Source organism: Triticum urartu, chromosome 3 (assembly GCF_003073215.2).
Source record: "Triticum urartu cultivar G1812 chromosome 3, Tu2.1, whole genome shotgun sequence".
NCBI classification, from domain to species: Eukaryota; Viridiplantae; Streptophyta; class Magnoliopsida; order Poales; family Poaceae; genus Triticum; species Triticum urartu.
In genome coordinates, this window is record NC_053024.1 from 527,865,904 (window position 1) to 527,881,312 (window position 15,409).

Below are 15,409 nucleotides of genomic sequence, written 5' to 3' on the forward strand. Positions count from 1 at the left end.
GTTCATCAGGAAAGCTATCATTAATAGGTAGTGGGTCATCAAGAACATTCTCTAACCTAGACAAGTTGTCTGCAACGGGGTTCTCAGCTCCCTTTCTATCAACAATATGCAAATCAAATTCTTGTAGCAAGAGAACCCATCTAATAAGTCTAGGTTTAGCATCCTTCTTTTCCATAAGGTATTTAATAGTAGCATGATCAGTTTGAATACTTACTTTAGAATCAACAATATAAGGTCTGAACTTATCACAAGCAAATACAACTGCTAAAAGCTCTTTTTTAGTAGTAGCATAATTTCTTTGAGCATTGTCTAGAGTCCTACTAGCATAATGAATAACATTTAATTTCTTATCAACTCTTGGCCCTAGAACAGCACCTACAGCATAATCACTCGCATCACACATAATTGCAAGGGTAAATTCCAATTAGGTGGATGAACAACAGGTGCAGAGACTAATGCTTTTTTAAGTGTTTCAAATGCTTCTACACAATCATCATCAAAGACAAATGGTATATCTTTTTGCAATAAATTAGTCAGAGGCCGAGAAATTTTTGAGAAGTCCTGAATGAACCTCCTGTAAAATCCGGCATGACCAAGGAAACTTCTTATACCTTTGATGTCCTTGGGACATGGCATCTTTTCAATAGCATCAACCTTGGCTTTATCAACTTCAATACCTCTTTCAGAAACCTTGTGCCCCAAGACCATACCTTCATTAACCATAAAGTGGCACTTTTCCCAATTCAAGATAAGATTAGTTTCTTCGCATCTCTACAAAACTCGATCAAGATTGCTCAAGCAATCATCAAAAGAGGAACCATAGACGAAAAAATCGTCCATGAAAACCTCACAAATCTTTTCACAAAAGTCAGAGAATATAGCCATCATGCATCTTTGAAAGGTAGCAGGTGCATTACATAAACCAAAAGGCATACGTCTATAAGCAAAAGTACCAAAAGGGCATGTAAAAGTAGTCTTTGATTGATATCTAGCCGACACAGGTATTTGAGAGAAACCAGAATAACCATCTAGAAAGCAATAATGTGTATGTTTGCATAATTTTTCTAGCATTTGATCAATAAAAGGTAAGGGGTAATGATCTTTCTTAGTAGCTTTATTTAATTTGCGGGAATCAATTACCATCCTATAACCTGTGATAATTTTTTGTGGAATCAATTCATCTTTATCATTAGGAACAACAGTAATACCTCCCTTCTTAGGGACACAATGGACAAGACTTACCCACTCACTATCAGCAACGGGATAGATTATACCTGCCTCCAGAAGCTTTAGTATTTCTTTTCTTACCACTTCTTTCATTTTAGGATTCAGACGTCGTTGAGGATCACGAACTGGTTTGGCATCTGCTTCCAAATTTATTTTATGTTGACATAGAGTGGGACTAATGCCCTTAAGATCATCAAGAGTATATCCAATAGCAGCACGGTGCTTCTTCAGAGTTTTCAATAATCTTTCTTCTTCATGCTCTGAAAGGTAAGCACTAATAATAACAGGATATATCTTCTTTTCATCAATATAAGCATATTTAAGATTATCAGGCAAAGGTTTAAGCTCAAACACGGGATCACCCTTGGGTGGAGGAGGATCCCCTAAAATTTCAACAGGCAAATTATGTTGCAGAATAGGTTCCTGTTTAAAGAATACTTCATCTATTTCCCTTGTTTCATTTATGAACATATCATTTTCATGGTCTAGCAAATAGTGTTCTAAAGGATCACTAGGAGGTACGGCAATAGAAGCAAGACCAATAATTTCATCCTTACTAGGTAATTCTTCCTCATGATGTTGTTTACTAAATTTAGAGAAATTAAACTCATGAACCATATCATCCAAGACAATAGTAACAACATTCTTTTTGCAATCTATCCTAGCATTAATAGTGTTCAAGAAGGGTCTACCAAATATAATGGGAGAAAAGCTATCTTGCGGAGAAGTAAGAACAAGAAAATCAGCAGGATATTTAGTTTTCCCACACAAGACTTCAACATCTCTAACAATTCCCATCGCTGAAATAGTATCTCTATTGGCAAGTTTAATTGTGACATCAATATCTTCTAACTCAGTAGGTGCAATTTCATGCTTGATTTCTTTATACAAGTCATAAGGTATAACACCAGCACTAGCACCCATATCACATAAGCCATGATAAACAATGATCTCCTATTTTAACAGAAATAACAGGCATGCCTACCCCAGGTCTATGTTTATCTTTATCACAAGGCTTAGCAATTCTAGCAGTTTCACCTTCGAACAAAATAACATGCCCATCAATATTATCAGACAAGAGATCTTTAACAATAGCAATATTAGGTTCTACTTTAACTTGCTCAGGAGGTGTATAAGTTCTAATATTGCTTTTACGAACAACAGTTGAAGCTTTAGCATGATCCTTTATTCTAACAGGGAAAGGTGGTTTCTCAACATAAGAAGTAGGAACAATAGGATCATTATAAGTGACAGTCTTTTCTTCAACTTTAATAGGTGAAGCTACTTTTACTTATATGGGAGGATGATATTTAAACCACTTCTCCTTAGGGAGATCAACATAAGTAGCAAAAGATTCACAGAAAGAAGCTACTATCTCAGAGTCAAGTCCATATTTAGTGCTAAACTTACGGAAAATATCGGTGTCCATAAAAGATTTAACACAATCAAACTTAGGTGTCATACCCGACTCCTTACCTTCGTCGAGGTCCCAATCTTCAGAGTTGCATTTAATTCTATCCAATAAATTCCATTTAAATTCAATAGTCTTCATCATAAAAGAGCCAGCACAAGAAGTATCGAGCATGGTGCGATTCTTTTCAGAAAGCCGAGCATAAAATTTTTGAATGATCATTTCTCTTGAGAGCTCATGATTGGGGCATGAATATAACATTGATTTAAGCCTCCCCCAACCTTCAGCGATGCTTTATCCTTCGCGAGGCCAGAAATTATATATATAATTGTGATCACGATGAACAAGATGCATAGGGTAATACTTTTGATGAAATTCCAACTTCAATCTTTTATAGTCCCATGATCTCATATCATCACATAGCCTATACCATATCAATGCATCTCCCTTAAAAGATATAGGGAAGACCTTCTTCTTAGCAACATCATTGGGTATACCTGCAAGCTTAAATAATCCACAAACTTCATCCACATATATTAAGTGCTCATCAGGATGCTTTGTTCCATCTCCTGTAAAAGGGTTAGCTAGCAGTTTTTCCATCATACTCGAAGGAAATTCAAAAGGAGTTTCATTTTCAATAGGTTCAGTGGGTTGAGGAGCAACTCTTTGCTCTACTGGACGGGGTGAAGATACCCCGAACAAGCCCCTCAGAGAATTACTTTCCATAGTAGCAAGTGACAGTAAATTTCAGCACACTATATAAATTTTTTCTAACCAAATTCCACCTACCAAAGGCGCTACACTCCCCGGCAACGGCGCCAGAAAAGAGTCTTGATGACCCACAAGTATAGGGGATCTATCGTAGTCCTTTCGATAAGTAAGAGTGTCGAACCCAACGAGGAGCAGAAGGAAATGATAAGCGGTTTTCAGCAAGGTATTCTCTGCAAGTACTGAAATAAGTGGTAACAGATAGTTTTGTGATAAGATAAATTGTAACGAGCAACAAGTAACAAAAGTAAATAAAGTGCAGCAAGGTTGCCCAATCCTTTTTTTAGCAAAGGACAAGCCGGAACAAACTCTTATAATTGGAAAAGCGCTCCCGAGGACACATGGGAATATCGTCAAGCTAGTTTTCATCACGTTCATATGATTCGCGTTCGATACTTTGATAATTTGATATGTGGGTGGACCGGTGCTTGGGTGCTGTTCTTACTTGAACAAGCATCCCACTTATGATTAACCTCTATTGCAAGCATCCACAACTACAACAAAAGTATTAAGGTAAACCTAACCATAGCATGAAACATGTGGATCCAAATCAGCCCCTTACGAAGCAACGCATAAACTAGGGTTTAAGCTTCTGTCACTCTAGCAACCCATCATCTACTTATTACTTCCCAATTCCTTCCTCTAGGCCCAAATAATGGTGAAGTGTTATGTAGTCGACGTTCACATAACACCACTAGAGGCTAGACAACATACATCTTATCAAAATATCAAACGAATACCAAATTCACATGACTACTAATAGCAAGACTTCTCCCTTGTCCTCAGGAACAAACATAATTACTCACAAAGCATATTCACATTCATAATCAGAGGGGTAATAATATGAATATAGGATCTGAACATATGATCTTCCACCAAATAAACCAACTAGCATCAACTACAAGGAGTAATCAACACTACTAGCAACCTACTAGCACCAATCCCGGACTTTGAGACTAGAATTGGATATAAGAGATGAACTAGGGTTTGGAGATGAGATGGTGCTGGTGAAGATGTTGATGGAGATTGCCCTCTCCCGGTGAGAGGAGCGTTGGTGATGACGATGGTGATGATTTCCCCCTCCCGGAGAGAAGTATCCCCGGCAGGACAGCTCTGCCGGAGCTCTAGATTGGTTCCGCCAAGGTTCCGCCTCGTGGTGGCGGAGTCTCGTCCCAAAAAGTTCCTTCTTATTTTTTTCTCATCGAAAGACTTCATATAGGAGAAGATGGACGTCGAAGAGCCACCAGGGGGCCCATGAGGTAGGGGCGCGCCCTAGGGGGGGCGCCCCCACCCTCATGAGCAGGGTGTGGGCCCCTGGCCTTCATCTTTGGTGAGGATTTTTCTTTATTTATTTTAAGATGTTCCGTGGAGTTTCCGGACTTTTGGAGTTGCGCAGAATAGGTCTCTAATATTTGCTCCTTTTCCAGCCCAGAATTCCAGCTGCCGGCATTCTCCCTCCTTATGTAAACCTTGTAAAATAAGAGAGAATAGCCATAAGTATTGAGGCATAAAGTGAAATAACAACCCATAATGCAATAAATATCGATATAAAAGCATGATGCAAAATGGACGTATCACCGGACTATATCCTTTGGCTGGACTGTTGGACTATGAAGATACAAGATTGAAGACTTCGTCCCGTGTCCGGATGGGACTCTCCTTGGCGTGGAAGGCAAGCTAGGCAATACGGATATATAGATCTCCTCCCTCGAACCGACTCTGTGTAAGCCTAGCCCCCTCCGGTGTCTATATAAACCGGAGGGTTTAGTCCATAGGACAACATACAATCATACCATAGGCTAGCTTCTAGGGTTTAGCCTCTACGATCTCGTGGTAGATCAACTCTTGTAATACTCATATCATCAAGAACAATCGAGCAGGACGTAGGGTATTACCTCCATCAAGAGGGCCTGAACCTGGGTAAACATCGTGTCCCTTGCCTCCTGTTACCATCCTCCTTAGACGCACAGTTCGGGACCCCCTACCCGAGATCCGTCGGTTTTGACACCGACACCAGCATTCATTTGCTTTCAGCCCATTACTGTCATTTTCTGCTTGTGGGCCAAATACAGCCCGTGGTTACAGTCGGCCCGTTTGTGGCCCGTTAATACGTTGGGCCATTTTGATAGCGTCATAAAATACGTCCTATTGATGATGGCCCGTTATGGTCGTCCCATGAACGGACGATTTCAACTCTAGCCCATTTTACAGCCATAATGTGGTCTATTATTGGCCCATGTTTGGCCAACCGATCATACGGCCCATCGGAGGCCCATTGATGATACGGCCCATACAAGGCCCATTGTGTCTATGCCCCTTAGAAGGCCCATTGTTTCTACGGCCCGTAGGAGGCCCATGTTAACTACAATAAATATGTAGCCCATTGTTAATGTGGCCTAGTTTTAAAAAATAGGTTATTGTGTCCACTAGCAAACCGCGGAAAAAGAACTGCACTGACTACAAGAAAACAAATAAACAAGACAATGGAAATAAATAAGCAAGCAACTTACGCTAGGCTATCATGGCTATTACACATATTACATCCCCTGGGCATCAAAGTTCACCACAAGTGCAAATATAGGGAACAAAGCAGCATATAAATGCCGCAGCAAAACAAGTCCAGAACTGAAACCACTTCAGAAGAGCTCAAGAAACAATATCCTGGGTACCCATAATGCTGGCAAGATGCTTAGCAAGCTTATTAACTTTCTCTTGTTTGACGCTTAAATCCTCCTGTTGCACCAGAAAGTATGCATCTGAATTATGCAGGGACTTCCTCAGTCCTTCGGCTTCCTGTCGCATAACATCTGATCGATGTCTTTCAACTTGAAGTTGAGACTCAAGAAGCAGAACTGATTCAGGCAGCGAGTTCGAAGAGCTGGACTTTGGGGTTGTCTCAATGTCTTCAATATAGTTTTTATCACCTTTCTTGGAGAACAACAGGGATGTCTCACTATCTTGAACCTGATCTACATTACTTCCTTACCATTGCATAACAGGGTACTCTTCTCCAATATTTTATCCACCTTCTAAAGGAGAAACAAACGAACACATCACAGGTTTACAATGTAGTATATGAAACTCATTTTGGTAAACTAGTTCAGTAGTAAGGTGGACAGGATAACAGCATGAAACAAACATATATCTATGTAGTATGGTCACTGTATGGTCTATATCATTCTAGTTTATGTTGCCAAATAAAGATAGATATAGTTCGAATCATATCTATTTAAGACAAAGCAGCATAGACAGAATATAAGTGTGGGAAACTACACAGCAATAACAACACTTGTAATGTGCATGGCATGAGAACATAACTGTTTATTCAATTGAAACTAAAATCAACATAGAGCAAGTTACAACAGCAAACACGTTAAAGAAACAGGTTTAAAACATACCTGTTGCGCCATTGGAGTTTCAATTGCATCCTTCAAATTTGAAATTAGTTGGTATAAGTAAATACAGTGATGCAAGAGCAAAGTAGTATGAACCATAGCTATGGAACCTGACCTGAGAACAATTCTTCTTCCACTTTAAGTGTTGACTTGGGGTTCGGAGTGGTGGTCCTCGTGCTTTGGGCACTGTAGTTGCCTTAGTAACTGCTCGTGTTTGGGTGCTCTGTGGTAGAGACGATGCTGTGTCAACGGGAACTAGGTTACTATCTCCTGGGGTTGGGGTTAGAAGGGGTGTAGCTGGTTCTCTGTCCAACTGGGTAGGGGTACAATCTGTGTGAGTCTGGGTTATGTGTGGTGGGGCTGGTTCTTGGGCGATAGGTAGCATGATCTTTTCTAAAGACTGTGTTTTTACTCCCACATATACTGCCATCACCCCCTCCAATTGAAATGGCTGATAAACAAGAAAAGTAATTGAATGTACATACATTGTAAGATAGACAGGTGCAATGGATAGTAGAGAAGAAAATAGGGCATGAAATAATACACATTTATGTTGTCTAACCAAACAGAATAGCAGGACATAATTTCAAATATATGATGGCTAATTAAACAAGATAGCATGACGCAATTTCGCATGTATGATGGCTAACTAAACAGGATATAACGACATACTTCAAAATATGATGACTATGTGAACAAGATGACATGATATAACTATACGATGTGTCTATTAAAGTGGTTGGCATGCCATAAATCACTAACATGTCATCGATGGAAACATGATGGCATGATATAATTCACGGATAGAATGACATAATTCAAAATATGATGACTATGTGAATAGGATGAGATGATATAACTCTTTAGTTGTTGTTAATCTAAGGCCCTATTTGGTTAAAAACTCCCTAGTCCCTACCTGCTTGGTTCCAGGGACTAAACATGGACTACAGGTTATTAAATGGCATGCTAAAAGACCATGTTACCCTAGTAATGAACTAATAGAGACCAGGTGTGATGCGTGGCAGGGGCAACTGTTGGGAAAAGTCCCAAAAAGACTCTCCCTCAGGGTCTTCTTTCTTTAGTCCCAAATGCCCACTTTTAGTCCCTAAAAGTCCCTCCTGTTTGGTTTAGATGGGACTGACACGGAGTTTTTTAGTCCCTCCACCAAAATGTCCTTGTAAACAAGCACCCTCTAATAATGCCGCTGGAAAATTGATGCAATGCCATAGTTAAAAGCAAATTACATGTTTAATGAATTTTATTGTTAATATAATCTCTCTGTTAATATTAATCAATGCCACCGTTTGAGAAATGCTACTGTCTTGCTTTCTTTCCCATTTAGATAAGGTAGATGCTTATTTTTGCTGGCTTCTGTGTCATCCACCTTTATTGACCACTAGTTGTTTCCTTTGCACTTCTGTGTAAACATGGTTATCTACTTCACCTCGTTGCCATTGTGACCTTTTGTTGCACTGCACAAAACACTTTTGTTTTAAGAGTATTTTGTGCAGTTCAACCAAAGTGTCACACTGACAATGTTGCTTGATTTCTTGATCTTAGTGGAACTGCACAAGAGGAGATCTTACTTCCTATCCGTGTTGGCAAATTTGGTTCAGATCTTCTTCTTGTGAGTTGTTTGAATTCCACGTCATGAGAGGTTAGTACTAGCCTTCTTTCACATGATTCTGCAGCGTGCTTTCATATGTTGTGCTACTTGTACGGTAATATTGCTTGGTTTTAGTGAACTACACAAATGGAGACAAGACTTCCAATCTGTATGTGCACAACATTATCCCATTGAGGTAAGATAAGTATATTTCACAACTGTTGGCCTGTATTTTGCCACTTTCATCAGAAAATTGATGTCATTGTTTAGTGCTATACTTGTGCAACCTAATTGACATGCCAAATCTTACATTGAAGGCGAAGCTTGTGTGTTATTGAACCAAGTGATGAAGGGGAAGAACAAGCGGAAGAAAAACAAAAATCAACTCCTGGTGCTGTAATGAAGCATTGGAACTATGATGACACAAGTAATGATATAGTTTTGCATCTTAATTTATTGCTATGGCTGGAACGAGCAATTGTTTTGTCACTGATTTGATGCCACTCTTAATGTAATACGTAATTATCTCTACTTGTGCAAACATGGATCTTCTTTGAAGATACCATATATTTTAGTGGAACTGCAAAAGAAGATGTTGGAAACATTAGTCTAATCGAGGAGTATATAGTAAGCATGGCCACCACAGTAGATAGCAACAGATGGTTCCGGAGAAGTGCTTCATCTGTATGCTCTACACAATAAGCCTCCTGACAAAGGTTTGTACTCACCCACTGATTTCATCCATATGATTGAGCTTTGTCATCTCTATTGGTGTTGTGCTACTGTTTAGATACTGTCATCAAAAAGTGGTATTGTCCTTGAGAAGTGCTTCATCTGTGTTGTTTTAAATATTTCCTTTCCTTTTTTTCGAGCAAACAGGGATGCTAGCATTTAGTTATACTCTTGTCTTTGCACAACAGGATCATCCTCCTCTGAAGAAGAATATGGAGTACGTGAAGTGACTAGTTGCAATTATGCCAGGATAAAGAAGCCCTGTCTATCTTCTCATTAGAAGGAGTAGTTGAAGGGATGGTTACATTACCCCCCCACAAGACCAAACTAACTTCAGCTCAGAAGGACTGAAAAATCTCCATTTTCTTGCTGTGATGCGCGAGTACAATGTTGTTCTAGGATTCTTTCCGGTGAGTTCCATTTTTCTAAAAGTGTGCTCTACATGGACCATGTAGGTGCCTGTTTAAACTGTCAATTCATAGTACAATTTGGTTTATACTAATCACTTTTTTTGTATTTGTGCAAACAGGGGTGCTCAGCTTGATTTCAATAGGAACTGCACAAAATGTTCATGAATACATCGAATCATTCATTTCCACCACAAGAGAGGAGGTGCCGATCAGTTCAAGGCGTTGCAACTATGAGGGTGAAATCATACAAGCTACACCACGAATTTGGTTGATTTTGGTGGAACTGCACAAAACGAACAGCTGGTTTATTTAGCACGAGGTGCCATGTCAATGTCCGAACTGATGGCAAACCCTGCCCATTCCAAAATCGTAGGCATTTGATATTTTGGAATGGGAAAACCTTGTCAAATTTTGCTCATTGATTTTAGCAAGAAGACATGCGTTTGATATTTTCGAATGGGATGCCCTTTGCTATCAGCAGCATCGATCCATTTTTTTATTTATTCTTTAGTTGTGAAGTAAATATTGGCTCTGACATGTGCATCGCTGATATGCATAATCATCGATGTTTTGAATGTTCTCTATGAATTGCCAGGCCTGTGTGTTTGATTGCAATGTACAGGAACTGTAACATCCCAAATTTTCAATTTGGAATGTTATACATAGATCATCCATGCATATCATGATTTATTGCATTCCCGTTCCGCAATCCTTGAACTCCTAAGCAACTCAAGGACCCACGAAGAGAGTTGGGAATTTTTCAGTTTTCATATTTGATTTTTATCAAATAATGAAACGAGGATTTTTGATTTTAATAATTTTTCTCTCCGAAAAATATTTCATATTAAAACAAATGAGTGGAGATAATATGACTTCTCCAAAATAATTGAAATATTGGAGGAAAAATATTAAAATCATTTATTGGATTTTATTTGGTTTTATTCGGATTTTATTTGCATTAGAAAAATTGCACGTTTTCAAAATTTTATTTTAGGGCCAAGAAAATGTTCAACTCGTCCTAAATATTTTATTTAGACGGTGAAAATTTGTTTTGGCATTTTTAGGTTTTTATTTATTTTTTTTCTAGGATTTTATTTCAGTCGCCGAAGTTTAAAAAAAAAAGAGATCCCGCGCCGGCTAGGCCTAAGGCCCAGCCGCGCCAGGCCGCCGCCGCTGCCTCCTGCGCGCGCGCCGCCGCCGCCGCCACTCGGACCGGAGTCCGAGTTGGACTCCGCCTCTGCTGCGCCTTGCCCCCTACTCCAAGCCGCCCCACCCCGTGCTTTATATACACCGCCACCCCGCCCCCAACACCCCACCATACCACCGCCGCCGCCGCTTGCCGTCGCCGCCGCCGCCTGCCGCCGCCACCACCACAGCTCACGCCGCCGCCTGCGCAGCAGCCGCCGCCTGCCGCGCCACCGCTGCTGCACCCGCCGCCCCTTAAGCCGCCGCCCCGCTGCTGGTTTTTTTATAAAGACCGTTCGGTTTTTTTCAGAAACCCTATATCCGTTTTTTTGGATTCGCCGGTTTTTTTTCGGTTCTTCTAGTTAGAGGACGTTCGTCCGAACGTTCGTTTTAACGAATGGTTCCTCGTTGGTTAGAAACAACTAACGAACGCTCGTTCATTAGTTTGTTCGTGAGTTTTCTTTTATCGGATTTATTCCGTGATTTTCTCTGATCGCGATTTCTGATCCGATCTTAGATTCTGTTTAGCTTTTCGCTCGTTTAACGGAATCAGGCGATTCAAGCGCCTGGAGTTTCATCTCGAAACCCTCTTTCCGGTTAATCAACTCAAACAAGTTTTCTCTACTATAAAATTTGACCTAGTTTCAGATTAGTAAATAAAGCTTCTTTCTTTCGCCACTTGACTTTCATTGCTTCGTTTGATTTGATTCTTTTTGCGTACCGGAGTTCTTAAGTGGAACTTTCTGGTCAACCTCTCTTAGTTGAGTTTTGCTTGTGCATCGTTGCTTGTTACTTATGTATGCTATTGTTTGCTTGCGATAGAATTCCCGGAGTGTGAAGCGTGTTACTACGAGTCTCTAGGATTCGCGGATCGTCAGCAACGCAAGTAACACTTTGATCATATCCCATTATTACCCAGTTTTTATGCATTAGTTCCAATCCTCAAAACATTGCATGATTAGGATGTCATTAACTTATGGGTTGGGAAGTACTTGCTGAGGTAGAACTTATTGCCCTGTTATATTCAAACCCTTGGGAGTTACTTCTACGTATTGCTTATATTGCTATGCTATGCTCCTAGACGTGGTTTGGGTTTGAGTGAAATTCATGTCAGATGTGAGATTGTTAATTAATGGTTCAACCTAAGGTGGCAACTTAATCAAACAACTGGGTGGATTGAGGCACTTGGGGAACCCAGTGTTGTGTGTTTTTTTGGAAATCCCGGGGTACCCGTGTGATCTTCCTATGGACCGCCACCCAGGCTCAAAGGGAACTGAGATGATTCATGCTAGAAACTTCCATGTGTAGCCACAAGCTATTATGGGCTCTAGCATAGTTGAGTAAGTTACGGGAAGCTCTTGAAGAGGTAGATCAGCAGGTAGTGGGTTTTGTAGGTTTGGTATGGTCTACCCGGAGTAGAGAGTTAACGTTTCTGAAAGACTGTGTCTCGGTCATCCGTTTCTCAAACACCATGTAGTGCGAGAAATCCCAGGGAGGCGATCGAGTCTTGTGGGGAAAAGTGCGCAAACCTCTGCAGAGTGTACAATCTAATCATGGTTAGCCGTGTCCCCGGTTATGGACAATTCTTGAGTATCTAGTACTTGGGTTATCACATGTATCTCACCATGTTTAACTAATACTGTTGGGTTGTTAATTACTTCAATTGGGATTGAGTTGGGGATAACTTCTCAATGATGTTTCAACCACCATGATAGTAAAATTAAAATGTATTCCTTTGTAGTAGGGAAAATTGGCTTTTCGCAAAACTATAACCATGGAGCTTTCCACCAGCCATATATGCATATAGAGATAGCATTATTTGGTTCCTGCTCTACTGTGTTATATTGCCAGCATATTCCATGTGCTGACCCGTTTTCGGGCTGCAACGTATTATGTTGCAGACTGTTCAGACGAGGAGTAAGGTTCGTTAGGTCGTTGTCATGCAGCTCAGCTATGCCATTGGAGTTGATGGACTCACCTTATCTTCCAAGCCTTCCGCTGTTATCGCATTAGATGGCCTTAAGCCATATTCTTGTAATAAGTTCTCTTTGGAGACATTCGATGTAATAAGTGTGTGATTGCTACTCTGTTATAAATCCTTCGAGTACTGTGTGTGTCAGCATTACCGATCCAGGGACGACACTGAAGCATAGAGACTTGACCATCTGAGGTCGGGTCGCTACAGGAACGCTAAAAAGCTGCTCAAACTCTTTGTACTCCTTCTGTTCCTTTTTACTTCGCACAATGTGAAAGTGCATACTTTTTTCTATAAGATTGGTCAAAGTAGAGATACTTTGACTGCAAACAAAACTTGTATGCAGACTAGAAAGGACCGGAGGGAGTAAATGTTAAACTGCTGCAAACGAGGTGATCACCCTGGGAATAATGTTAGTTGTAACATCCCAAAATTCTAAATTCTGGAATGTTATAATAAATAGATAGATTTGATTGAATGTTTGATTGATTGACTGAAAGTGAGTGAAATTCGAAGCTTTCTGAAAGTTAAATGAGAGGGAATAAAATGACTTTCCCAAACTTTCACCTTTGCATTTTATGATATCCGTGAATTCAAATTCTTTTCACCACGAAACCCTGGAGAGAAGATGACATGACTTCTTCCATTTATTTAAATGACAAGGGGTGTTGAAAATATTTTAATTTCATTTGAGAATATTTCCAATTCTGAAACTTTATGCAACTCAATGATTTTCACGAGCGAAGATAAAATGACTTCTTCAAATTATATGAAATACGAGTTGGGAGTTTCAAAGGATCAATTTCAAGGTCATTTTGGAATTAATTTTCAATTTGGATTTATTTGAGTTTTATTCAAATTATTTTTCTCCAAAAATAAAATATATGGAAATTAGGGTAACATGATTCCCTACATTAGAAAATTGGAGAAAAATTAAATTGAAATCATTTTGGTATTTTTAAAATGATTTTTGCTGGATTTTAATAGACCAGTAGCACTCTTTGATTTATCTGAATTTGTGTGGATTTTATTTGAATTTATATAAATGTTCATGTCGTAGAAAATCTTTTTCTGAAAATTTTGATATATAATATGCCTATATAATTTTTTTTAATTTTCTCGTTTTATTATTTTTGTCTGGAAATGTTTTTTTTAAATATCTTCTCGCCGTAACTGGGCCGGCCCAGCTCCCAGCCGAGGCCCAGCCCAGCTCGCCCGACCGCTCCCATCTCCCTCGCATGCGGGTGTCCGCCGCCCGCACGCCATCGCCGGCGCCGTACGCCGCCAGGACACCGCCGCCGTTGCCCCCTCCCGCAAGCTCCGCGCCTCGCCTCCCCTCCCTTAAATAGCGGAGCCCTGACGTCGCCGCTGCCGTGCCCTCGACCCCGCTCCTCCCCGCATCGCCGCACTGCGCCGGCACGCCGCCATTTCCGCACCCCATCCCCGCCGCCTCTTGCCTCGCGCCGCCACCGCACCTCCGCTCACTGCCGCGCCGCTGACGCCGCCGCCTCGCAGTGCCGCTGCCACTGCCGCATCACCTCGCCGGAGCCGCCACGACACTCGCCGGAGTTAACCACCGCCATCGCCAGTTCTTTTGGGTGAACCGGTATAAACCGTAATCCGCCCGGTTTTTTTCTAGTTTAGATCGGTTATTTTTTTTGGGTTAGGTTATTTTTGCGAACATTCACTGGTTAGGTATACTCAGCGAACGATTTTCGTTCTTTAGTGTTCTGTAACGAACATTTGCTTTTTAGTTTTTTTTCTTTTTCTGAAACTTTTCAGACAGGGACCTATTAGTAGTTAGTTCTTTTACAGTTTAGTCCCTGTTCTTCAAACGATCACAGCTTTTTGTCCGTTTATCCAAATCCAACGAAACCAATGCTCACGTCTTCGTTATGATCCCCTCTATCCATTAATCCAACTCACACATGTTTTTGAAAAGTTTAAAAATTGAATTAGATCAGATTTGGATTCAAACTTCGTTTGATCATAACTTGAGTTCCGTAGCTCCGTTTCAGTTGATTCTTTTTGCAAATCGAAGCTCTTGACATAAACATTCTAATAAGGCCAAATTCACATAATTTTGGTACTGTTAGAAATTGTTTTATGATGCAAGAGTTATTTTTTTGGTTTTAACATTTTCCGAATTGTTTTATTTGTTCTCTCCGATCTTTGAGTGATTGCTTATGTGTGGTTACTATTGCTTGATTACGATAGATTGACCGGAGTGTGACGAGTAGAGCTATCAAGATTTTTGAGTGCGAATCATCTTCATGAACATTGCAGGCAAGTTCACACTTTGATCATATCCCTTTTCATACCCGGTTTTTATGCATTAGTTACAACCCTCAAACATTGCATTAGTAGGATTAATAACATGTGGGTATTGGGAAGTAGTTGATGAGGTAGTACCTATTACCTGTTTAATATCAAACCCTTGGGAGTTACTATTACATTATGCTTATAGTGCCATGCTATGCTCGTAGACGTGGATTGGGTTTTGAGAGTATTCATGACAGATGTGAGATTGTTAATTAATGGTTTACTTAAGGTGGCAACTTAACACACATCTGGGTGGATTGAGGCACCTGGTTATTCTAGGATTGCTTGTCTAGGCACCTGGGTAGACCAGGATTGCCTGTTTTTTTTATGGACCGCCACCCAGGCTCAAAGGGATCATGAGATTTTTCATGCTAGAAA